Genomic DNA, 26,376 nt, shown 5'->3' on the forward strand with positions numbered 1-26,376 from the left:
ACCTGTACGGACGGCTATTATCAAGCATCATGTAGTTCAGTGAATGAGGCGCTTATAGGCAAGATGAAGATGTGTTTTTTGCAGGTGCATATAACTATCGCGCCAACGTGCGGTAATCAACTGCACAGTAATATTCAACGTCATATGTACAACCTTAGTCTTACTAATAATTGTAACCACTAAGAGTGCAATGTCTGATAGCTATCCCAAATGGCTCTTCATACTTGTTTCGAAATTGATTCAGATATTTCATTTATACATGGTACTTTAAAACAAAGATGTTTTAGCACGGATTAAAATGAATATCAAGTGAAGGCAGGCGCATACGTGAACATTAAGGGGCGTTTGACGAAGGGTCGTTTATTTTTACAGTAATTAAACCATTTGATCCCAGCTAAAGGGATTAAACTAACTTCAAAAGAACAGTTGATTTGGATAATAAAATAAAACATTGATTGATTTATATGCGGGCTTTCACGCCCCAAAATTATTCTTTTCTGTTTTTAATTTTACCTTCTTGGGACAAATACCTTTGTAGCTTGCACAAATACAGGCGTCGCGAACAGGCGTGAATTAATTTCTAGTTTTTAAAGAAAACGACATGCTCGCGAAAGGTACTCCTGCTTTAATTTGAGCAACGCATAAATTTTACAGATGAGTGGAAGGCGTAGAAAAGAGGAGCTAAGCATTCCCTCGTCTAACGTTGAAAATTACGCTCGTCGGCCCACATCTCTCTTTTTAATTTCCTGAAAATAAGATGGTCTTCTCCTGCGCCTAATGAAACCAGGCACATTTTTGATTATTTCAACACCATACATGACATACTTCTTTTCTTTCGTAGTGAGTTTCTATTAACTCAAGGCCTCGAATGACCTGACGCACTTCCGGTTCCAAGTGCCCGTACATTCAGCTGAAACAAGACAGCCAGGAATTCCTTCACAGTGCTGCAGAAAGAACGCACTAGCCAGCGCCACCACGACATTGAAAAGTAGGGGGAAACACCGCGCACCGCAGCCGACGGGATAAAGAGGAGGACTGTCGGCTCAGAACGAGAGAGAAAAAGAAACGGAAGAAGAGCACTGGAGACGGAGGTGACGTCACTTCTGAGGCCACGTGCTTTTTTTTTCGTCACGCCACACGTGACGTTTGCGTCACCAGCGCACTCTCACTATCCCCCCCGGTGCGCTTAGGAGAAAAGTTTTCCCCTTACTCTCGTAATGACCGAGACTGAGAGTGAGAGACGGAGTGGGTGAGAGAAGGGCTTGAGGGAAGTTCCGGAGTTGGAACCCCGAGCCGCGGCTGCCCAGTCATCACGACGCGGGCTGCCCGATCGGCTGGGTCGGCCCGGGGAGCTCTTAGCACGACGCAAGCCGGGTAGTGTCGTCTTCAAGTTCTTCGCTTCGGCAATTGTCTGCATTTTTTTTTTCGCTGCATTTCGCACTTCACAGATAAGCTTTCATTAACGGATTCTTTGGCCTCTCTGTGGTGCTTTGATGGAAGTGTCAGTGTATCTGTAACGTTAAAAGGCTCGAGTAATATATATATATATATTTTTTCGTTGGATCAATTTAAACACATGAAGAGATAATCCGAAGTGACTCTCTGTATTGTCCTGCGTTTTGTGATGACTACCAGCGAACTTTCGCTTGATTTGGAGCCCACTGCCCCTCCACTGATTCTTCGAACTCATCTGCGGATAATCTCTTGGTTCGGTGTTGACATTGCGTCCCGGTTGCACAGTGCTGGACGTGAAGAAACGCGGTCGACAAAAGATCATGGACGAAAACTGTTGACAGTCACCTAGAAAAAAAGCAATTGTCTGCAGTTCACTTATAATGGCTTTAGTTTTTTCGATGACGGCTGGATTTGTGAGTGTACAACGGACAGCGCCTTTCACAGTTACTTAAGTCCATCTTTTACGGCCTGGGGACTTTCGACTACGAGAAGATTCGAGCTGGAAAGAATTCACAGTGCACCTTCATCTCCTCTTTTCTACTATATCAAGTAAGATCACTGTCATTTTTTGTGCGCATATGTATGTGTCATGAATGAAATAGATAATTCTAATTATTGTACCATATAAATTCTTCAGGCTGATACGTATCTGTTAGTACAGCCACCGTTCGCAATCATTTCCGTGCTCAAATTGTTCCAAAACGAAGGTGCCTATGCATGTCTGTTTTTAAATGCTGTGCTTCCGAATAGTATTTTCAGGTCCAGAAATATGGGTGGCTGTAAGAATAACATAGCACTCCTATACAGATATTAGAAATTGCTGGTCACACCGCGTTAAAGCAAGCAAAACGCATGAAAATGCAAGGTAGGTCCCAATCCTTATTGACTGACAAGATAAGCCACAAAATGACGTTCGTTTTTAAAATACCATCATGTTCCAAATATTTAGTGAACTTAATAAAGTTTCGAAAGCTATATGATGAATACAAGTAGTTTCTTTAACCCGGTCGTTTCGTGATCAACAATGCCTCATTGAGGGAAGGTAATGAACTTTGAGGGGTTGTCGATTTATTTAGGCTCATTATGATTACAATTTACTTCGGTGGTGAATAATGGAATGAACAACTTGCTTTGCTTAATTTGTAAACTTGAGACTTAGTGTTAATTTCGGTATGTATACTTCGCTCATCTTTGAATTTTTCATTGGCATCAAAACGTAAACAATTTTATTGGCACTGAAATGTGCACGGTCGACGTCTTAGCACTTGAGGAAACATATGGCCGTCGCTGCCACTATGATGAACATTAAAATTGTCATGCGAAAAAATTGGAAGATCCCACGTACAGTGTAAATCGGTGATATTGGAAGCACACATTAGGAAAGTTGATATATCGCTTTAAAATTTGCACAACATTAGGAGGTGAAAGTAAATTATGCCCTACATGACTTCCATGTCATGATCGTCATGTTTGCGCCTGGTATTTGTGTTCGTCGTCCATTCATGTCACGTATTACCGAATTCAGCACATGTGAAGCTAGTGAAACGGCCATGAACGCTCTTACGAGCGTAACATGTAGTCACGTTTCACACATGACATGCATGCCATGATTATCATGTTTAGACGTGTCAATTACCTTCATCGTCAATTCACGCCACGTAATACCAATTTGGTATAAGTGAAGCTAGCAAAAGGGCCGCGAGCGCGCTATTACAGTAGAACGTAGTCACGTTTTACGTGACATGCATGTCATGATTATTATGTTTGGACATGCCACTTACATTCGTCGTCCATTCACGTGACGTAATACCGAATTTGGTATATGCGAAACTAGTGAAACGGCCGCGAACGCACCATGAGCGTGGCATGTAGTCATGACTTAAATGACATGCATGTCATGATTTCCACGTTAAAGTCTGTCACTTATTTTCGCCATGCGGTAATGTCATACCATACAAGTTTTGCAATATGTCATGGCAACAAAGCCACCGCAAGAGGAGACAAACCATGACATGTAAACTATGACATTCGTGACACACATGTCATAATTTTTACGCTATGACTATTCACTTATGCTCGTCATACAGTCATGTTATGCCATACCAAATTTAGTATAAATCTGATTATAGAAACGGCCAGGAAAGCTAAAAGTCGTAGGCGGATAGGTAGATAGATAGATAGGGTCAAAATCGCCGAAGTTCGCTAAGAAATGCTTCGCATTTAAAAAAGTACCTGTCTAGACATCTTTTTTTTTATACGGTGAGCAGTACGATGGATGATGCTGCATATGATGGGCGTAATAACAACTTTATTAAGAAGTTAGGCAAATTCATCGCGTGGGTCTGGGCCGCTCCTAAGAAAAACCCTATCTCCTCTCCGTTTAATATTGGAGTCCTTTTTTTTCTGTTTCTTCTGTTTCATGTCTGACAGCCGTTGTTGATATCATTCATGCTTTGCATTACTATCGTTCCCGGCGCCATACCGTGTTTTCGCACACTTAGTATTGAACCTGTACTTTATGGTGGAATGTTTTTGGATGATTATACCATGATGTTCAAAGCAAAAAAATATTAGTGTTTCGTCTATCTACATATATGGAACTTTGATTTTTCTTAGACTTTAATGTTAATTTTCAATCGATACAACAAATAACTTGATGTGGTGCATGAAAACGTTTTTTTTAGCAATCGGCTCTTTTTAGAAATGCCGACATACAATTTCTTTATCTAAATTGTTTATACCTTTTGAAGTAAGTCTAGAGTCACATTATAGTTGTAACTCGTGCCTCTCGTGTTCAGGTTTTTAAGTTTTCATTATTTCTTCGAACAATCCAAGAATGGAATCTGCTTCCTGAATATAGTACGTGCACCAAACTTTTCTTCTGCCATAGACAACTTCCAATGAATCTATTTAAATATTACAAGAAACGTTGGTACAATTGACTGTCTTGCACGTTTTTTTATTATTCTTCTTAGTGCATCGTCTCTTTTGACTCTGATGTCCTTCCGTGTCAGTGTATAGTTTTGACCTTGATGATTTGTGACATTTCATTACAATATTATTACGTTTAATTCATTCCCTACAATCATGCCCAACTCGAGTGCTGTAGGTATACGAAATAAATACGTGATGGGTAAAATTCACCTCAGTGGTAAAGTGATTACTGATAACGGTGCTCGATTCCGGTCTCGGTGGTCGTATCTTGATGCAAGCAAAATTCTGAGGGCCTGTATCCTGTACGACGTCCGTGCACTGTACAAAACACGGCACGGTGAAAACTTCCGAAGCATTGATCTACGACATCCATCATATTCATATCGTAGTTTTGGGACGTAAAACACCAAATGTTATTAATAAATACATGAAATTTATTAAAAGAGAGAAACGGCATGCACGTGGCGAAAAAACTTTGATAGATTAATGTTTTTTAATAGTTTAAAAATATGATCAAATACGTCACATACAACACAATTAAAAAGATACACTGTGTAGAGAGGTAAGAAAAGTAGGTCAGGGTGGCTCGGACACTTTTGCGACTGCCGAAACAAAAGCATTCGCGCTGTTCTTTCGTCAGTGATGCTTTGTTGGGAATTACATTTAGCGTATCTGTTACTTCACCGTGTCCACAAAACGTTGCAGTTCTGGACCCTCTTAGCGCTCGCTAAGCGTTAGGCGCCGTCTCCATGTGAGAAATTCTTTGAGGAGGCGTTACTGTCATGTGTTATACTTGGCTCGCATCCGAAGAAAGTGTCCAAGATGAACATCGATAAATTTCTCAGAGACGAGTCGACAAATGGGCCACAGTTGCAAAATAGCCTGTGACACTTCCGTCAAAACTTTTGTTCATTTTGAGATCTCGAAATGTTGCTTGTACATTTTTGTTTTCTCTATTTCAGTTTCTGTACTTTATATTTACAGACCTTTTATTGCTTTTGTCTTACTTGCGCCACCGGCATGCTTGTCAAAACAGTAAATGATTTACGCGTAGCGTTGCTGGTATGCGAATGTAAAGAGACATTTTTTTTCTCGCTATTGAACACTATTTATACAAAATGATTGGGCAGAGAATTTTGGCAGTTAAGATGGCATGACTAGTAGAACTTTAAGCAGTCTGATGTCGCAGTTCTTCGAGCTCCCGGTAACGGCAGTGCTCACATGTCATCGAACTAAATTTTTATGCTTGCGAGAAGTTTTCTATATTTCGGCATAATCATTTCTTTCGATCGCACTGAATAAAAATAAAGCACGTAATGTGCACTTTACGTTTATATATTTATAACTGTCTAATGTAATACTAAATAAAAAATAAAATAATTACCAATGTTTTTTTCCAGTAGGTGTATAAGACAGCTTTTAGTGATCAACGTCGTGAGCCTACGTAGGCTTATCATATTGCAAAATCAGTAACCCTCTTTAATGAGGCGACAAAGAGAATAAGTAAGTACTGGGCAATTTTCGTTGAGCAAAAATTTTTCAGGTTTTCAGAAAGGTATTTTTTTTGTTGCCAGCTTTTGGGGGTGGGGGTGCAAATAAAATTACTTCTTTGCTCCACTGTAAATACCTCTTGCGTCCTTATATTTAGATATCCTTCCTTTCGCTCTGCTTTTTTAAAAGCTTTTTAATCAATATTATTGCACCCAAAATATTTACGTAACACCCAGCCTATTCTCCAGTGATAGCACAGTGAATATGTCGGTGCGCTTTCGAAGTGGAAATTGTGGGTTCGACATGGACTGCAGATGTTTATGATAATATGATAAGGAAAAGCTATGTTAAGCAATGCATGCGCACATTTATCCCAGGCTCACAATAATTAGGCCGACGTTTGAGGATAAATTGGAGTCCACAATATCATCGATACCCCGCGTTGACATTGATTTTATGGTGTGTGAAGCTTCAGAATTCGTACAGACAGCTCTGAAATTCATTCGTATTTTTCATTCAGCATTTAAACTAATAAAGAAGCTTCAGTTCACACACCGGTGTTGTAAACCTTTTATGTGTCAATCAATTCTGAAAGCCTCTACAAAAGTGGGGGAATCCCTTTGATGTCCCTGACCTTCTTGTCAGGTCTATAGGGGAAACATTGCAAGAGCTAGTGATAACCTCGTAAATTCAATTCAGTTTATTTTTTTAACTGACATTAAATGCACGCTTCTTATAGTTGCATGACGCGCTCAAACGTTCAGTTATATTTACATTATGTCAACCGACAAGCTGTTCCTCTGAGTAGTTTTTCGTCTGCACTGCAATGTCACCCAGTACCACTTGTTCTCGTTCCTGAGCAAGTGCACCAACCTGCTGGGGCAGAAGAAAGACGAACGTCTGAAGTCTCACAATACCGACTTCGAGCCTTGTACGAAGCTGTACATTGTAGCTCACATTGAAAATACATCGCACAGTCGTCCGAAAGCTGACACTCCCTAAATCCGCCCGGTATTAATCGCGTAGAGCTCCACTGTTTTCCTAAACTAAGACAGAAAAAAAGGCGCAAGGCTCTCTGCTAACGTAGCCTCAGTAATGTAGCCTTGGGTCTAACTATTACTCGGGTTAGCCCTCTGGTAATGTCAGTGCATTCTCGTCTGTGTTCGCGTTGCGTAAGGCATTGAATATTCACACTTCAAAGAAGGGTGCCTGTAGTTCTTCCAGTCTGGTAAGCCGCGCAATGCGTGATTTCAGTTCGCATGAACATCTTATTCTTTTTTTCTTGTGACTGAATAGTGTCGTAAAACAAACTTGTTAGTCTAAACGAATAAAAAAAAACGCTGACTAGCAGTTGTTCGAGTGCCAGTGGTGACTAAGCAACCCCCCCCCCCCCCTTTTTTTTTTTAACGTAGCCGCTGTCCTATTTTGCTTCCCGACCCCCATACGAGTTTTTAGAAGCGAGTGATATGCTTGAAAAGTCTTGAGCAAACCTTTTAGGCTCATTTTACGCACATAGTTTGAGCGGACCAGCGGACCATGTCGCATGCTCAACTTTGTCTCTGTGACCAGACTTGGCCGTGTTTAGTGCTGTTACATAAACGGTCACCTGGTGTACTCAGTATGAGTGGTGTTCAAGTGACTGCAGTTTGTCCTCCGCATTTTATGTGAGGTACAATGATATCAGACTGGGTAGTATTTAGTGTTGTTCTACGGATCTCTACGTAAACGATTTTTATGAACTCTTTCTAGGTGCTCTTTTATGGAAATTTCTTCGTTGCTGTGATTTAACGTGCCCTGGCTGTTCTTTTTAAATAAGAATAGCGGGCGCCATATAAAAGCGCTAAAGAACATAAAGATTGGATTAGAAAACGGAGTTCGTAAAAATATAGGCATCGCATAAATTTATTATCGGGCAGCTAAACTACAAGATCGTGGCGAGTCTCTCACTGCTACAACACGTGACATAATATATCGGGGGTATTTCTTCGGAGATATTAAGTTTCTGCATTGCTGGATCTTTCTGAAAAATTTCCAGTGTCACATTGCTTAGTGTGGTAACACTTAATGGGTGTAAAAAATGTTTAAACCAAACACGTAGGGATGGACCAACTGCAAAGTTCTCGCCCCCTTAACCTTTTCGATGTACTCGTTTCAATAGATTGTGATGTTAAACATGTCAAAACCAGGCGCGTCAGACCGTTTCGCAGCTGTCAAGAGCTTGATGGGCATTCAGCTCACTCCTTGCTCCGGCAACACCGAATTCTACATCGCATTTCGATGCTCTTTCTCGAAGTGGGATTTCTCTTTATACTTCATACATCGTCTTCGTCGTACTTCATACATCGTTTAAGTGTGCGTGCGCTCTGGCTCAGAAATATAGATTCCTAGTTAACATGTCTTCGGATGCGGGTCTTGTCAGAATAAAAACTTTCGACTTTATTCATCTTGATCCACTTTTTTTTTACGTAGCTTGCGTAAAGTCTGGTCGGTTTGTTGAAGTATTAATAATATATGGGGTTTAACGTGCCAAAACCATGATATGATTACTGAGAGACGTGATAGTGGGAGGCTCCGGAAACTCAGAGCACTTGGTGTTCTTTAGGGTGCACTGAATCACGCAGAACACTGGCCTCAGGCGTCTCGGCTCCATCAAAATGCGACCACCTCGGCCGAAATCAAACCCGTGACTTTCAGTTCTGCAGGAGAACACTCTAACCTTCTGTTCTACTGCAGAGAAAAGTCTGTTAATTGGAAGGGCATCACATTGCGTCGGCTCGCCACGTTCGAACTGCGCATTCTGCGTTTATTAAGCTTTATATTACTAATTCTGCTTTTGACGCGCTATACTGTCATTCACCTTGGAGAGTGTTAAAAGTGTTTGCGCTCCTACTGCAAAAAAGCTGACCCCGTCATTGTCCTTTCAAACCTCTATTGCTTTTTGAATGATAGTAATATTTTTTCAGTCTTTGTTGCAAGTGTTGAGGCTGAATTGTGTTGGTTCTCTGAGGTTGAACATTGAGGTTTCACTATCAGTAGCCATTCGCGCTGGCTTGATTTCATACGAATGGGTCGAGATAAATATCCGCATTTATATGGCGAGTAGAATGTTACAGATTCTAAATGGTCAACGTTTTCCCGTTTTACAAGTTTCCTGTAATGATGGAACGACCCCCTAACTAAGGGACTGTTGTAATGTGGGGCTTCCTGTTGAAAGGTATCTTAAACTTTCAATATTCCGGCTGTCAAGTATTGCTAGTATGCCTACACTTTTTTCAATTCCTATGTTTGTATTTACACAATCTTATCTTGCCCTTTATTCACCAATAACCCAACAATTTGTCATTATTGGACTCATCCCTGTTTGCGCGTTATTTTTATCTCTCGGTCGTCGAAGAATGTATACGTTGCAGCTCACCGTACATCCCTGACGTTGACCAGGACCAGGATAAGACAATAAAATTAAAGCTTTCTTATTTTGCTAGAAGCGCCAGCGTAGGGGCTAGTTCGTTGTACATGGTTGACACTCGTGATGTGGAAATTTTACATAGTTAACAAGGCCAGATTTGATCATGTCCCGCAGATGGATGCTTTCTAGCGGTGGGCTGTGCGCAGATTTGCGCTTTCTTTCTTTTCTTTAACCTTATACGTAATGGTAATATTTCCGTCTAATAGACCATTGTTAGTTCGCGCTCGTGTGTGCCCTACCTGTGCCTTCACGTGTCCTTTTTTTTTTTCGCGTGCAATTCAGCGCCTCGCCAGTGTCAATTGTTTTGGTAGTTCGTTCCTATACATACCAACGACCCACGGGCGTAGCCAGCAAGTGCATACATAGCGCATTGCATACGTACAGCAAAATGACCACTTGCCAGCCCGGTCCCAACTTTAGATCAATGAGGTGCCCCTCGCCCAGGAAATATTTCTAAATGTTTCTGCATGCAACCTTGCACCTAATTGAGAGCGCCCAAAGGTGCATTACCAAACTGATTCTGGCCGTCTGAGAGACTGCACGACGAACTCGATGAGCATTTCGCTCGTGGGGATTTCGCATGCGTAGAAGACCACCACATCGAAACGAAAACTCTGCCAGGCTTGCGCGGAACGCGCTGCACTGTCACAGCGTAAGCTGGAAGAGCAGCCTTTCAGAGCCTTTTTTTGTTATCTCTTTGGATAGCTGCTCCAAGCGCACTTGCACGATACCCTCTGTGCCATTATTAATAGTGTAAAGGGCGGGCACTCACTATGCCATCCTTCTTCATTCTTCGGAGAAGCGTGATACCCGTTGCACACTTAAAAAACAACAAAAAAAAACCCTTCTGCATTCTTTTTTGCTCTGTGGCCGATGACGATGAAGAATTATGCCAGGAGCTTTTGTAATCCCAACAATCCACCACAGTGGGTTTACGTTACAGTTAATAGGCGGACAAAATGAATATTTTGTAAAAGGTTAGAGCGTTCGACGAGCCACTCATTGCGCAATCCGCATTATGTGACACCTGGGTGTTCTTGTGCTGTTCTAAAATGCTGTATTACTCATATTAACACAATTCTTCTCCCGACATGATCCTTCCTAAGACAACAAGCTTGCCTAAGATCTAGTGGGGCTTAGTGGTAGAATACTGGGCTAGCGCGCAGGGACCCGGGTTTGAATCTCGTTGTGCGCTTCGAGTTTTTATTTACTGAGTTTATCTTTATTTTGCGGTAGTGGTTTATTTTGTTCCACTAACATCTTTTTTATTGACAATTATTCAATTTTATTTATTATAATTGACGTTGATTTCATGGGCATTCAGGTCGGGCAGTCCGGGAAACAACACCATTTATACCTTTTCTGTTTATTAGTAGCCGTGAAATTTAGATTTTTTAGGAGAAAATGCCTAAAATGCTTGCCTGACTATTCGCTTGAAGTTTAGTGCTACTACAAGTGCCGGGAGATGGTTAAGAATGATATATACACAGACTGATATACACATAACACCACATACAGCCACACAGGCACATGTAGACTACGCCGTTTACAATGTTTCGTTAAGTCTTGTAAGCCATGACAACGTCAAGAGTGCATTTGCGGCTGTTCATTGAAGCGGTACAGTGTATATACATTGTTTCCGAGGCCAAATCTTCCTTTTCAGGTGTTCTCTGTTGTCCAAAGCATCTTCCCAGTTTGCCCGACACACCGCAGCTCTCGTTAAGAAGCCATGCACGTTCGCACACGCCCACCACGTGGCAGCTCAGCATGACGTCTCGCCCTACACTACTCACTAGACACAGAGGGCGTGGCTTATACCTTCACCCAAAGCCGACCCCTTCCCGCTTACTGCCTCTCAAAGTTTGCTAGGTCGAGCAGGCAGTGGCACTCGGTACGGTTCCCCGCATAATACCGACTGAATGAGAGCTTTTCCGGGAAGCACGAAGGACGTTATTATTACCTGGTCAGATTGTCTTAATAGTTATCGCATAACAAAAGAACACCACATAGGTAAGCAATGTTAGTGTTTCCTCTTGTTAAAACCACGAGCACACACGCGCACACGTGAAATCGATCGACTCAGAGTCGCTCAGACAGACCAGTAGTTCGCAAGGAACCCCAGTAGCACTTGCACGGCCTTCTTCTGCGATGATGAGTCGGGACGATCGCGTTTTTATTAATTTTTTATCTATCTTTCTTTCTCTCTTTTACAACCAATTCCAGAACCTCAGTGCAGGGTAGCATACCGGATTTTAGCATCTCGTTAACCTCCCTGCCTTCCTTTTTCTCATCTCTCTCTCTCCTCTTGTTAATAAAGTTTTTAGGAGCCTAATCAAATTTGAAAATTGTCGGCGGCCACAAGACTATCGAGTCAAAAGATAACCATCATGGCATACGTCATCTTGACGGAACACATTGTCTAAATTTTGACGCCATCACGATGTCACTATGATGTCATTGTTGCTTCATAATGTTCAATCACTTGATGACGTGATTCCACGACAGTCACTTGGTGAAAGCGTGAGAAGATCACAGAGGCAATGCAATACTAGGTGAGATGCAGAAGGCTTATTTCGAAGGGATGAGTATGACTACACCGACTGAGAAAAAAAAGAATAACGTTCGAGTCTACTTGGGTGAATGCGTAAGTGACGCTGCGACATGCTTCATTGACTTCTTCACACCTTCACAGATCTATGTCCTCTTATGTTATCTTTATTCTCTCATTTACTTTTCAAGCGACCTCATTGTCTATAATTTGCTTACCTTGGTTTCATTTTTATTTTTTTCCCTCGTTTGTTTAAGTAGGGTAGTTTATAGCACGCGCATCTCATTGATCGGCCTGCCCTTCGTTCATTTTTCTCCATCTATCTCTCTCCACTCGAGAGACAATGTAACTAACCATCAGACCCGTCTATAGCCACACCGATCAGACACTACCCTTTGATCAGCTATCGACGAACTTCGGCCTAAGAGAATGGAACGTGTAAAGACCGTCCGGTGCTCTCACCGAAGGCTGATGTTCCTGGCATCTATAGGCCCGTGTGGCTGTAGTCGTCGGCCCACAATATGTCTCGGGTTTAGTGTCCACGTGTCATTGCTGGTCAGCCCCCCACTTTCATCTTTTTTCTCGCTAACGCCCACCTCGGCGATTGTTCGGAAGCAGTGCACGTTCCAGTCCTTGTGGACGCGGTTCGGTGAAAGCGGGTCGCACGGTCACGCCCCTCACGGCCATCCCGCAGGCGTATAGGAGCCACGAGAAAAGCTCTCGGCGGATGCGGGCACCGTTCCACGTAGAGGGCGCTGCCAATCCTGGTCACGTAATCGACAGCTGACGGGATTGACCCGCATAGGACGCGACATACAAGCGTCCACTTACATGCTAACAGCTTGTATGACCACACGTGGGGGACGCCTGCCAGTGAAGCCAGAGTGTGCCTGTGTGTAGGTTCGCAGAGATTACCGCGAGCGGTATTGATTGAAACACTGTTTACGCCGCTGAACCTTTTCGTAAGCATCGTACGGCCACTTAGTTACACCTTGTGTGCATAAAAGCGATAAATAAGGCGAGATTTTTTCTGATAGAATAGTTTACGTATGAAAAACGCTCACTTGTTTTCGTTGTTTAATCGGAGTAGTGTCACTGCAATCACGTGTTGCTGGTGCGAGCAGCATGGGCAGTTCTTTACGAAACAGCTAATACATCATTTATGTATTGAAATGGCGGAAGCGAATCTGCGTATTTCATTCTAATATGAGGAAAATGATTATGCCATTAATTTTCAGAGGTGGACTTCTTTCCGTAGTTGTTAGCTTCGCAACACTTCCTCTGAAAACAGCAACAAGCCAATGCCTTGATGTTCTCACCCTGCTGCAGTGATACAACTACTACTACTATTCAGTACTGGTACAACTCACTAAAATGACCCAATACCTATCTCAAAACGTGTCGAGCAGGAGAAAGAAAAATTTTCGGCAGATCCCACGTACCTTGTAAATAGGCGTAGTGGTGAGTTGTCGCAGTACTGAGCACTGGGAGTGGTGAAAGCGTACTTCGCCGTTTTAACGTCTTCAGCATTTCCTCTCAATCAGTCATTTGACACCTTTAGTTCTGCCCCACGTAACATAGACCCCAGGAGAGTACAACGCTGTACACAACTTCCTGCGAGCATTGAACATTCCTGTTCTTATGCTTGATGTAACATTTTGTACATGGCTACTTCTAGAGTGGACTTGTTTATTCAGGAAGACTTGCTCCTTTGAACGGTGCAGAGAACACCACACGAATTCCGGCATGTTTTTAATCTTGTTGAGTCTGTGAGATAGAAAGTGAGGTAGTCGCGCTAGCTCATGAAAGCTCTTGATAAACCCAATAAAGTGCACTCAGCGGAGAAAACAGAAAGAAAATAAGAAAGGAAAAAAGAAAGAAATAGAGAAATAAATAAATAAAGAAAGAAAGAAAGAAAGAAAGAAAGAAAGAAAGAAAGAAAGAAAGAAAGAAAGAAAGAAAGAAAGAAAGAAAGAAAGAAAGAAAGGAAGGAAGGACATCGATATGGGACACAGCCATAGGGAGAATCGACAGCGATACGGGCACAGCCGTAGAGGGAATGGAAGTTCACAAAAAGAAGCGAAGAAAAAAAATACGTAGGGGCTTGAAACAACACTCGCTCCCACTTCCCCTCTTCAAATTTCCTTCACGAAAATGACCGGAGAGTGGTCATTCGAGTTTTATTGAAGCGGAAATGAAAAAAGCTTTTTATGAAGTGCTGTGCTCGACACTTAACTCAAGAACAGGTATGGAAGATTCTTGAATACGTGCAGAAGAATGCCCAAGAGTATTCTTTTCGCTTCGTGTACACATACGGGCTTGATTATTGCAAATCATAGCTCCAATTGAAGAGGCTGCTGGCTGTGAACTCAGCTATCTGTAAAAAAACGACGAAAAAAATAATCCAATAGGTTTTTCGGTGATGTTCGAGTGGACAAGCAAGTTGATATAGAGCTAGACGTTTCATTTGTTCAGAAATTAATGCACGCAAAAAAAAAAACAAGAATGAACACGAATTTTTTAAGGACTTAAAAAGTGCATTTATATTCCAGTAACAAACATAAGAGCCTTAGGACATGCTTAAATGCCACTTCTAAAAATTATGCTAGCTTTGCACTACCGCTGCCATACTTGTAGCAATCAGAAGCTTAATGGCCTTTCTAATTTCTCTTTCTTTCTTTCTTTCTTTCTTTCTTTCTTTCTTTCTTTCTTTCTTTCTTTCTTTCTTTCTTTCTTTCTTTCTTTCTTTCTTTCTTTCTTTCTTTCTTTCTTCCTTTCTTTCTTTCTTTCTTCTTTTCTTTCTTTCTTTTTCTTTTTTTGTTTGTTTGTTTCTTTCTTTATCACTCTAAATCTTCCTTACTCATTTTATACTTCCTCTTTTCCCCCTTTCTCTCTTTCTCCCTTCATTTCTCTTTTTACTATTTCTGTCTAGATGTTTATACCCTTGATAAAGTTTTTTCTCTCTCTTTTGTATTGTTTGTTTTTGTTCGACCCTCACATTTGCTATAAAAAAGTTTAGATTTAACGTCCCAGAAACACGAATAGTGGAGAGTTCCGTAAAATTCGACCTCCTGGGGTACTTCAACACGGGACTAAACTTAAGTACACGAGCTTCAAGCATTTCCGCCTCCGTCGAAAATGCAGCCACAGATGGCGTGATAAAATCCCATGATCTTAGAGACTGCAGTCAAGTGCCTTAACCACGAGTACCACCGTGACAAGGTGCTCACCCTTGCTCTCTATGGAAGTGGGCTTGTCCGATTCTTGTGGCACACCCACCTGATGATTTTTTTATGATGGAGCACAAGTTACCGATAGGTTAGGGCACCAGGCTAAGGCAAAATTTTAAAAATAAAATCTTTTATTTTCTTTAAGACTTGCGAAGTGTACCTTTCGGCATATTTTCTATAAACGTGCTGTTCATAGAAAGTACTTTCTGTGGGTACACACCATTTTTTATAAAGCGGATAGTAATAAGTCAACTCGCATCCCAGGATATACCCCTCAAGTGCGCTCTGTGCGTTTATGGTCCATTTGTTTTAAAAAAAGTGTCGCGTACAAAAGGTAAAATATTTTTGCCAAATAAGCTATACGTCATGAATTATCTGATAACTTTTAAAACACCTTAAAGACACTAAGCACCTTCTTATGCGATGTTGATCTTCGGAGCGCGTCTGTTCGAAGCTTCTAGTTTCATTACACCTCGTGGTTGTCATGCTGGTCGAATACGTGGGATGCTTAGGATGCAAGTGCAAATTTCGTGACAACCAATTCAGATCTCTTGTAAGTGCGACTAAATGCGAGCGAGTTTACCAAGGAAGGAAGGAAGGAAAATAGAGGGAAAAGAAAGGCAAGGAGGTTAACCAGCCTATAGACAGCCGGTTTGCTACCCTGCGCATGGGAGAGGGATGGGGGAGATGAAAGAGAGCAGAGAGGGAAGAGAGAAACAGCACATTCGGCAGCACACGCGCGCACACTCAGTCATAGTCCAGTCTTGTCTTTCGCGGTGTGTGACATTGCTGTTACAGTCGCTTGTTCAAGTCGGTGTCGCGTAGGAATTTCAAAAGAGCTTTCGTTGCCTTCTGTTGCAATGTCTTCTCTCGGGCACTTGACAGAATCTGCCCCAAAAAACGTTGCCCCTAAGTTTATAAGAAGTACCACGTATTATTAGTAGATTGTGTGTGCCGAGTATACTCATCAAGTTTTCCTTGTCATGCGGGAAGTACTACACTGGCCCGACTGAACAGTGATTGAATGACGGTTTACGGGAACGCTGCTACAACACGACAAACCAGCTCTCAGCAGGGTGGAGGGGAATGAGTCCCAGCGGGGAACTGCGAATGTTACGCGTGGTCTCCTGACACGTATTGTTCATATTATCATCGGTCTGTTTTATGAATGGGCTCGCATGCATATAGAATAGGCCGAAACTATATGTATATGGCAGAATTAATACACGTATGTGTGAGTCCGACATCTATTTCTTGATCGGGAGAGGAAATGACGCACGCTTGATTAAGAACGCGTTCAAGATGATTCGTGTTTTCTCGCACAAGTAATACTGGAGTATGAAGGGCATTGTATGGACAGTTTAACGCCCAACTGTATTCACGTGGGTGTGTCGTGCTTATTGCTCTAAAACATACTGCGATTTAAAACCAAAAGTTCAGTGAACACGGAAACGAGTGCTGCATAGACAAGCCGTCTCGAGCGTCTATAAATAGCCTCTTCTCCTTCAGCGCTGGTGTTTCTTTGTACTATATACATTGATCTCCATCAACCTGTGTTTGCGCATCCACTTGTTTGAAGCACGAAGCCAACTCTGGTATACTGGCCCACTCATGTACCGTATACCAACGTAAAGGGAAAGCATGCTGTTCCCCATATCGTACATCTGCGTTGCAATATGAACCTCGTGGGCGTATACACAATCTAGCGAAGAATAGGTGGGAGCGGCCGCCATTACTCATGCCTCCCAAGCGTGCTCGTTCGTGTGCAATGTATCGCACTTAGGATGACTGCGTGGGACGAAGCGAAATAACTCCAAAGGGGCTACTTAGAATGCTTCCTCAACAAATGCACTCAGTCCAGTGAAACTCGTGCAGTTGAATGCAAATAGCTGGAGTAATGTTTAGGTAGGTAGATGTGTGTTTGTGGCGCGGTACTGTAGTGTTGTTTGGAATTCCGCACAAATTGTAAAGGTACGTGTACTGTCTTATCAACGGGAAGCGTACTGTGCATCGTTTCGCAAACCATCTGGCTAGTGTTCTTGCTTCGTTGTACAGCTCTGCTTCCTGAAGTCGCTAGCCCATTTTCGTATATTTATTGGTGTATTTATTAAGTGCAAAACATGTCTTAGCGTACTGCGTGTACTTTGAGCATTTTTATCTACGTGTCTATCTATCTATCCATCTATCTAGCCCCCCACGTTTGACTGCTTTCGTGATCACCTCCATAACTTGGGGTAAAGCAAAATTAGTATGCGAAGGCAAGAAGACTTGACGGATATCTCTGGCTGTTCATGACACGAATAACGTCAAGATTCTATCGCGACGTGGTCAAACGCTTTCCTCCAGACACGCGACGCATACTTGTATACAATGGACCGTGAGATGCTGGTATGCGCCTCGGGTGATTGACTGTTTATATTTACCAGGAACGCCTGGAATAGGAATTGGTAACCTAAAAGTGAGAGTGCTAAGAAAATTGGCATGGCAGCGTCCGCCCGACGAATGCAAGGAGCAAATAACAGGCTCTCAGCAAGAATCCAACGCAAGCATTTTGCGTAGAAGCCTACTATTCTACCCATGAGTCACACTAGGTCAAGTAACTAAACTGCTTCGGAAAAAGATTTTATGCAGATAGAATGTTAGTGAAGCGTTGAGTGTGGTTGCAGTGCTGGCTATCAAACTTTATAAAGTCTACACTCTTGTGGTAAAGGCATTACGTCGGATCAACGTCAATTGCAGCAAGTGCCACCCACTAAAGTTGGTCAACGGAGCACTATTCAGGGCTGTCATCCTAGCAAGCACAAGAGCTAAACATAAGCTTTCTGTTTCTAGTGTTGGCAATATCTGTTTCAGCTGACACTGTTGCTCAAATGTAAACATCTGGTTATATTGCGGTTGTGAAATGTGGAAAGAAAAATTGGCCCGACGATGACGACGACGACGACGACGATGATGATGATGATGATGATGATGATGATGATGATGATGATGATGATGCATGTGAATGTCACCAGGGCTAGATGTGGCCAGAGATTGTGGAGCTGCTGTTGTTGTTAATCGATGCCATTGAGTACCAAGAAACATTCAGGACAAGTAAGGCACACAATGTCTCATTGGTAGTCTTTTAATGAGCCTAATGATGCAATAAATGTTGAGGTTTAGTATTTCGAAACCACGATATAATTATGAAAGACATCGTTAGGGAGGACACTGAAAATTTTGATCACCTGTGGTTCTTCACGTGCACTTATATCTATGTTTGCGGGTCTCAAGTACTTTCGCCACCATCCAAAATGCAGCTGCTACGGTAAGAATTCAACCTCATAACTTTCGGGTCCATAGTCGAGCTACGTAAGCATTTGACGAGTAGGGCAGGGCAGTCTTCATTTTGATAGGGCAAATTAAAATGAAGTTCCTCATCTATTAATTACTACACTTCAATTAAAAATTATAAATAATGCATCATGGCCCTACAGACTCTCATTGGCTGGATTATCTGTTCACTTCACGCGGGTCCTAACAGATGGGCAGTCAAAGTTCAAATTAATGTCACTCGTTGTCCAAAGGCAAAGTTTCTGATTATTATAGAGTGCGTAAAGTAAGCAAATTAAAGATAAACACTATGAAAAAATCTACCAAGTTTGGAGAGATGGCCCTTAACACTAAAGAAGTTACTTGGACCATGACTTGACGTGCTCATTCAATAAAAGGCGAGCATACTAATGGAAGACTCCTTAGTGGAGTCCGGACTGGATAAGCGTTCGTGATATACAGATAAGGGTCGGGATAGATGAAATGAAGTGTTAGTACGTACACTGTGAGTAGAAACACAAAGGTGGGCTTGTGAACTATTGCAAGCAAGCTGCACAACGCCATGTTATTTCAACTTGTTTCAGCGTGATATTACGTTTTATCTTGCTGATTTGTTCAGTTAGGGTATCATTTGTTGTTTTTTTTCACCGCGGAACTTATCGATATCAAGGTGCCGATGTAATATATAGAACTCGGCTTCTCCACAGCAAAACAATTAGAACACAACCGAACAAAACAAGATTACACCATATCCGCAATACTTCAATCTGCTGCAAATAGCCACCCTTATATGTAGTAAGCGACAAAAAAAAAACGCAATGTTATGCACACATTCCAGAATCTGTTACGTCAAACACGTTCAAGCTCGTGCAGCGGGCTGCACGATTTGAATGACAGGACGAACAAAGGACGAGTACAGAGGCGAAACGAGCACTTTCATGCACTCCTCTCCATGACGCGCGGCAATTCTGCGTAAACGTCATCGCCCTCTCGCGACACGTGCTTGCAGGCAAGACGGCAACAATCTCCGCTCTTTGTGGTTCTTTCTATATACGAACCGTATACTCTAGCATAAGCGATGCGCCCTCGGGGAGTCGTGCGGCGGGTGGATCTAGTTTCTCCTCGCCTCTTAAGCGCTCCTTTCGGGCAATCGTGCACGGCACGGCCTATAACGTTTCGCGTAGCTGCTCGACCGCGCCGCGCCGACAAGAGCGGACCCTGCAGCCCAGAACGACGATTCGCCCGCTGACTACAGCCGTGCAAATACCAGGCGCTCCCCGAGCAAACAGCCCTCGTGTTGTTTTGGAGGTGGCACGCAAACATCTTATATATTGCGCGTAGAATTCGCGAATGGACGTGGGCGGAGGTTTGCTTACAATCTTATTACACGCGTGAATACACTGTGAATGCAGTAGAAGGCTGTTGCACGGTCCGGTTCTTTAATCTTCAAGTCGGTTCTGTTTTCTTGAACGCGGCTTTCTGTCGAGAAAATGAGGTAGAAAGTACTCGGTTACCTCCACTTCCCCACGTACAGTGAGAACTAAATGAACAAGCGAGAGAAAGAAACAAAAGTATCGTCGCAACGGATTTTCTCGGACATGTGTATTACGTAGTACTGCTAAAAAAATTCTTGGATCCATTTTTTTCAGCAGTATATATACCAGGAACTGAGTGAGAGAAATAGTAACCGTGAAGATTAAGAGTACACTTACCAATCCTGTTGTTATCGTTTGTTTTTGAGTTCTTCCCTGAGTAAACTAAGAAAAGAAGGGAACTGTTCCACTGCAGTCTACCGCATTGCATCATGCTGATATAGGGGCACTAAGACAATTTCTTCTTTCCATGGTAATGGTCATTTGTTATGCACATCATTTCGAAATTTGGAAACAATTGGAAATGACTTAAAACTATACGGCTATTTCTCTTTTTTATGTGTTTTTTTCTAGGTTGGTCTCAATGATATAATTGTTTGACAAAGTACGCTGTATTGTTTATTAGCTGATTCACAAAAGTGCGCCTCCATTGTAGTTTTCGCGAAGAATTTGATGTGACCGCGTTCGCCTGCAGGTGCACGAACTCTGGCGAAAAAAAAAAATACCGTGGTTTGAAAGCGAACGAGAACTAAAACTCCCCAAGCGAAGTACCAATGCATGGCGCAGTGGAATGCCGCCACGTGTATCGCCTTCTTCCGCATCACGCCAACGCTTCTGCCGTGGGCGTCGAAGCGCCCAAGACAGGAGTTTTGGCGGGATACTGGAGCCACCGTGGCGGCTCCAAACGTATGCGCGGTTTCTATATACGTCGACTGAGACAAAAAAAGATTACATCCGCCGAGCCGGCTTAGGTGACTGGATACGGAATCCTGTCAGTTTTTGGTCGTGCAATTGAGAATCACTCATTCCACCACTTAGTTACTTGACAAAACAGCACGATTTTGACACCATCGTTTGTTTCCACGCAATGACGTGATCGTAGTCACACCGCTATTTCTTCCGCATCTTTAAAGAGAGAAAGCGAAAACTAGTTGTTGTGTTGTGTTCGGTTCAAATGCGGAAACATATGAATGAACAATGTAGAAGGAAGAAAACACTTGACAGGCTCCCAAGTGCTGTCTTCCTTCTACCATGTTCGCTCACATTTTTCTACATTATGTTGTACCAACTGGCCCAGCATTCCACTTTATTTTACTGTTCGGGTCAGTTTCGTTCTCGGTTTTAGTTGCGAGGTGGCGCCTCGTACAGCAGCGATGTGTTGTGGCATGCACCGCTAGGGTGCATATGAGGGGTATGTGTACATAGTTGCAAATACAGCACTTGGTGACGAGCCCTTGTTCGAGGTGGACGTTATTTCTCTTGGTGCTCCGCGCTCAAGTCGTGGGTGACTGCCGCCGGCAGCGTCGGCGTGCTGCGGCGTTTCGTTCTTTTTCTTCGTTGGCGTCGCGACAAGTTTAACCCCGACACAACACTACTATGTATAAATACCTAATCCAGCTATATTTCGGAGCTAGTTTTGCTCTCTTTCTGCGATAAACAACCTGCCGTGCACTAAAACGGGTCCATTCTATGCAGAACGACTGCAAAAGCGTACCACTTACACTGAATCTTCAAAATCCTCCTTAGTAAATTATAAAGAAAACAGCTTAGTTTGGCCGTAAGTGGGCTGGTCTTTTGCAGCTAAATGTCAACGTATACGTATACGAACGTCACGAATGTCTTCCCTCGGTGCTTTCAACATCAGTCTGTTTTCCCTTCAGAACATGAATAAAGTAAGGGCCATGGTCTCTGCAGCCCATTACAATCCTTCAAGCTGATAGTGTCCTCCTTGGGCTTGCTTTCTACAATTGCGCTTTATCAAAACCCTTTCGTCACTCTTAAACAGCTACCTCCTTGAAAGAAGTCTTTTTTAAAGTAGAAATAAAGAGCGAGTCATTATGGAGACGAGAGGATGTGTAAAAAGGCGTACAAAGGTACACATATAACGTTTCGAAATGTGACAGGCTCATCTACGGAAACTATTAGATCTCGTATCCTTATTCATAGTGCTGTTCAGTGTTTTAGTGCGTCCCCCCTCTGCAAACCAGTTGGATTGGGAGAGTATAGGAGGAAATATATAGTTTCAATGACCAGACATAAAGCTCGTTTCCAAACTTTTTTTTACCTAACATTTCTTCTCTATTTATATATTAATTTTCGCATTGTCAGTAGTTATTTGTTCAGCTCTCTTACGTTAAATGTGACTGTACAGAAAAAAGAGCACCGCGAAAGTTTCTTGAGATATCGCGTACAAGTTTCTGAATGCCGTCTAAAACATAAAAAGACTTACGTTTAAGGGTCACACTTTTAAAAGAAAAATGTGACAGTAAACGTTGGACAGTGCGCCCGTGAAATGGTTTGCAGCGAAATGGAAAACTATGGTTTATTTGAGTTTTTGTTTTCGTCTAACTGTTTCTCTGAAAAGTTGAATCGCTCTAGATGACAGTGTACAATAAAATTAAGAGAGGGTGTTGGACAGTTTCGTGCTGGTTTATTAAGATTCCTCTCAACGAAAAGAAAAAAAAGAAGAAATGTGCGGGAGTTAACTCAGAATACGTACTGCTATTAACTACCGACGTTTTTACGAATGTAACTACCGACGTTAGGATAATTTCACCTACAATGTATACTTGCTTGACCGTCAGGCTCCCTCTGGCTTCTTTGAAGTTCCACAATAATCAGGGGTCTAGACTGACATTCCTTCTAGATGGAGGGTGCACAGAAAGAAGGTTAACCGAATCTTTATATGCGCGCGTGTATGTACACACATGCGAAATTGAAAGAAACATCAGAGTGGAGGTGGCATGAATTTTTCCAACCCCATTCTCGCAGCTGCGCGAGTCCACGGGATATCACGTTGTCGTGAATATGCAATGTCTGCCATGATGTCATGTCATATGTCATTCAACCAAGCCGGGTTGAAGATGTTGTCCTTCTTACTGTTGCGGGAATGTGCCTTGTATATGAATGTTTTAGTAATAGTTAGTATTTCACAGAGCACTGTCAACAGTGTACTATACCAAACGCCCATGAAACCACACATCAACGCCAGTTACAATTAAATCGTTAGAATTGCCTTCGTAATCACCTCACAACGTTTTACCTGGCTAAAGTGATATATCATGAAGGCTGTTCCGAGCCCAACAATGAAGCGATGTATAGGTGTTGTCACTGTACTCGTAGTAAAATATTATAGTATATTGCTTCGTGACACTTGTTTCACGGAATGTAGAATGTGCACGTTCACTTTCTTTTACTTTTATTCTTTTAGCATTTTATTGTGCTTTCAGGGACGCTGACTTCCATACCAATTCAAAATTTTGGCAGGCAGTAGTTCGCTAAACTGTTTTTATAGGAAAATTTCACGCCATTGTCAGGGAGGATGCATTCGACGCTTCTTGCATTGCGTATAGGCCCAGAAAGAGGCAGAAAAATATAGATTTGCCAAAAAGCCATTGTGAAAGTTTTACACTATGCACACCATTCTCACGCGCACTTCTGTGTAAGTTCTCCCCGATTTCGTTCTTCCCAATATTGCAAATCAGTGTTGTTTCTCGTTTCTTTCTGGCTTTTTTTTCTTTCCGTAAGCTGCAGAAAATAATAAAGGCAAGACGCAAACAAATGTGCCAGATGGCGCTGACATTATGGAAATTGAGCCACTGTAGCAACTCTAGAGTTCTTTGCTGTGCGCTACGATGCGCTTTGTATCCGTTCTGTGAGGTTTGATCATTCTCCCTCTACTGCAATGCTTCGGGATAAGATTGTTCAACCGATCAGCATATTTATATACACAATAACGCGAATTTTTCGCTAGGTTTCTTTATTGTACACTAAATTTGACGTTAATTCGTTCAAAGCTACCGACTTTGATTTGGTGAAGCCTATTAAGTCTCCTCGAAAGCGTAGATTGGCTTTCATAGCGTCGCTTACAACTATAGACCAACCACAAGGTGTGACACGCACACAGCTTCGCTATTGGCATGCAGTAGTAAAAAACCTGGGGATTTTCATAGCTTCGTCTTCTACTTAGTAGGATTTCTGCTGTGTCTGTACTACTCCTTCACAGCTTACGTTGGCTTTCATGACGTTGCTCTCAACTAGAGAGTGTCCTTGGTAGAATACGCACGCACCTTCGGTATTTACATGCAGTATATTATACAGTCGGGTGGCTTACCGATAGCCCCAGCTTTTTGGTAAAGGGACTTCCGCTGTCGCAGTGTGGTCTTGGATATCGGTGGTTTATTCAGCACACTTACGGTCAGGTGCATGATTGATTCCTCGTAACCTTTTCCCGTTCCTCGCCTCGAGCGAGAAATAGACTGCTTGCTGATAGGAAAGTAAGTGCAGACAGCGAATAAGTACTTTGAGCTTCTATCTCTTGGCAGAACCACGCATCTCGGCTCAGTGAACGCAATTTCAAAATGAATCGCGACACGGCACTTCTCGATCACGGGCTTTGAGCACAGCAAGAACTAAGGGCACCACATGGCACACTGACGTTGGTTTTAAGCAGCATATCAGGGGATGTGACGTCGTGATTCTGCCTTTGATACGGTAGTTGTACCCATCTAGCGTAAGTGAATTGCTGTCAAGGTCGTTGGCACTATTATTTAGATAAAAAATTACGTGATTTACGCTGAAGCAAAGTCTAAGCATGAGTCCCATGTACTGTGTGATGCGAGTGTTCGTTAAAAAACACCAAAATGGTATAAATTTCCGAAGCCCTCCACTACGGCGTCTACCATAATTATATCTTGGTTTCGGGATGTAAAACCCCACATATTATTATTGTTTTTATGCATTACGCAATAATTACGCATGATGAAGTAAATTGTCCTTGATTTTTCTTGTGAGTTTAAAACACAAAAAAAATACATAAAACCAGTTCTGAAGACCTCCAGTGGTTCGCAATGACGCAAAGCTTATCACATCGTAACATACACGTTACCGTTGTATGCCAAAGCTGTTTTGTATTAAACCAATATATTATTACAACAAGAACAAAACAAAGTTTATAACGTAGCATTGCATGCATTAGTTTTTTTAAGGACCTGGAATACCTCAATATAGGGTGTTGTAAATCGATTGCCTGCGCCACAATTCGTCTTTTTTTTTTAGACGAAACACAACCTTTTTGATCTGTGGGGAAAAGAGGGAAATGAAAGGGAAAAGCCCTGATGGTTAGCCAGATATTACCATCCGGTTTGCTACCTGGCACTTGGGGAGGGGGAGATTAGGGCAAAAAATAGAATGTAGAGAGAGAGAGAGAAATTAGAAGGGAAAGAAAACGCATGTGTGTGCAGGATAAAAAAAAAAAAACACCAGGCCTGCGCAGAAGGTGCAGCACATTCACAGCGAAAGTTAGAGGAGCGGCTTTTCAGAGCCTTGTCGAAACACTTATTGCGTAACGACTGCAAGCACATTGCTTGGTACCCACTAGGTAATTATTAATAAGTATTTTTGGGTAGTAGGCCGGCATTCGCTATGGAATTTTTCGCCATTCTTCTGAGAAGCGTGGTATTCACTAAACACATGCAAGGAATTTTGTGCTGATTGTTAATGCAGTGGCTGACGACGATGAGGAAAAATGTCTTAAGTGGGTATGCACCACACCACAGTTAATAGTTTGCGAGGCCGTATGCGGCTTTCTAAAGGCAACAAAACGATTAGAATGTTAAGCTGAGGCATAAATTCACTTTATTTCAAATTATATTAGCCTGTTTGTTCTTTTTATTACCTCTATTTTATTTCTAATCTATCGTTTTCCAATTGGTTCTTTGTTTAAACATCGTTATCTAAACAATCAGGGTGGTAAAACAACTCTACCTCACAAATGAGGCACCGTCCGTTTCATGGCCGATCCCCCGTGGTGGGTTGCGCCAGGACTCTGAACAACAACAACAACAACAACAACAACAACAACAACAACAACAACAACAACAACAACAACAACAACAACAACAACAAGAACAAGAACAAGAACAAGAATAAGAACAACAACAACAACAACAGTTAATAGGAGAACAAGAACAAGCTTTTGTGATGGGTTGGAGCATTGGACGGCTTAGTCGTTACGCTATTCGCATTGTGCGATGACTGGTTGTTCTTTCGCTGATTTAAAACGCTTTATAAGTCGTAATAATGCGATTGCTTTCCCGACATCAAGCCTGCCTAAGGCAAGTTTGACAACTAGTCACAAGCACCGGTGTAGCTGAGTGGTAGAATACTAAGCTGGCACCCAGTGGACTTGGGTTCAAGCCCCACTGTGTCATTTTTGCTAGAGGAAGTCCGCCCAAAGCAACTTGGACAACAAGTTACAAGCATCGGCGTAACTAAGTGGTAAAAACACTGGGCTGGCACCCAGTGTATCCAGGTTTGAGCCCAACTTTGTTAAATTCAGACCCGAGT

At 42.3% G+C, this 26,376-nt stretch overlaps 1 protein-coding gene across 2 annotated transcripts in view; it reads left to right on the forward strand.

The window, feature by feature from the left end:
* Positions 1–1,317: 1,317 nt before the first annotated feature.
* The window catches only part of LOC119181450 (pyrokinin-1 receptor), a 190,414-nt gene continuing 165,355 nt past the window's right edge, over positions 1,318–26,376 (forward strand). For both annotated transcript variants that reach the window (XM_075875000.1, XM_075874999.1), the window contains exon 1: positions 1,318–2,004. The gene's annotated coding sequence lies outside the window, so the exon portion shown is untranslated. The remainder of the gene's footprint in view (positions 2,005–26,376) is intronic.

The sequence above is a fragment of the Rhipicephalus microplus genome, chromosome 10 (genome assembly GCF_043290135.1).
Source record: "Rhipicephalus microplus isolate Deutch F79 chromosome 10, USDA_Rmic, whole genome shotgun sequence".
NCBI classification, from domain to species: domain Eukaryota; kingdom Metazoa; phylum Arthropoda; class Arachnida; order Ixodida; family Ixodidae; genus Rhipicephalus; species Rhipicephalus microplus.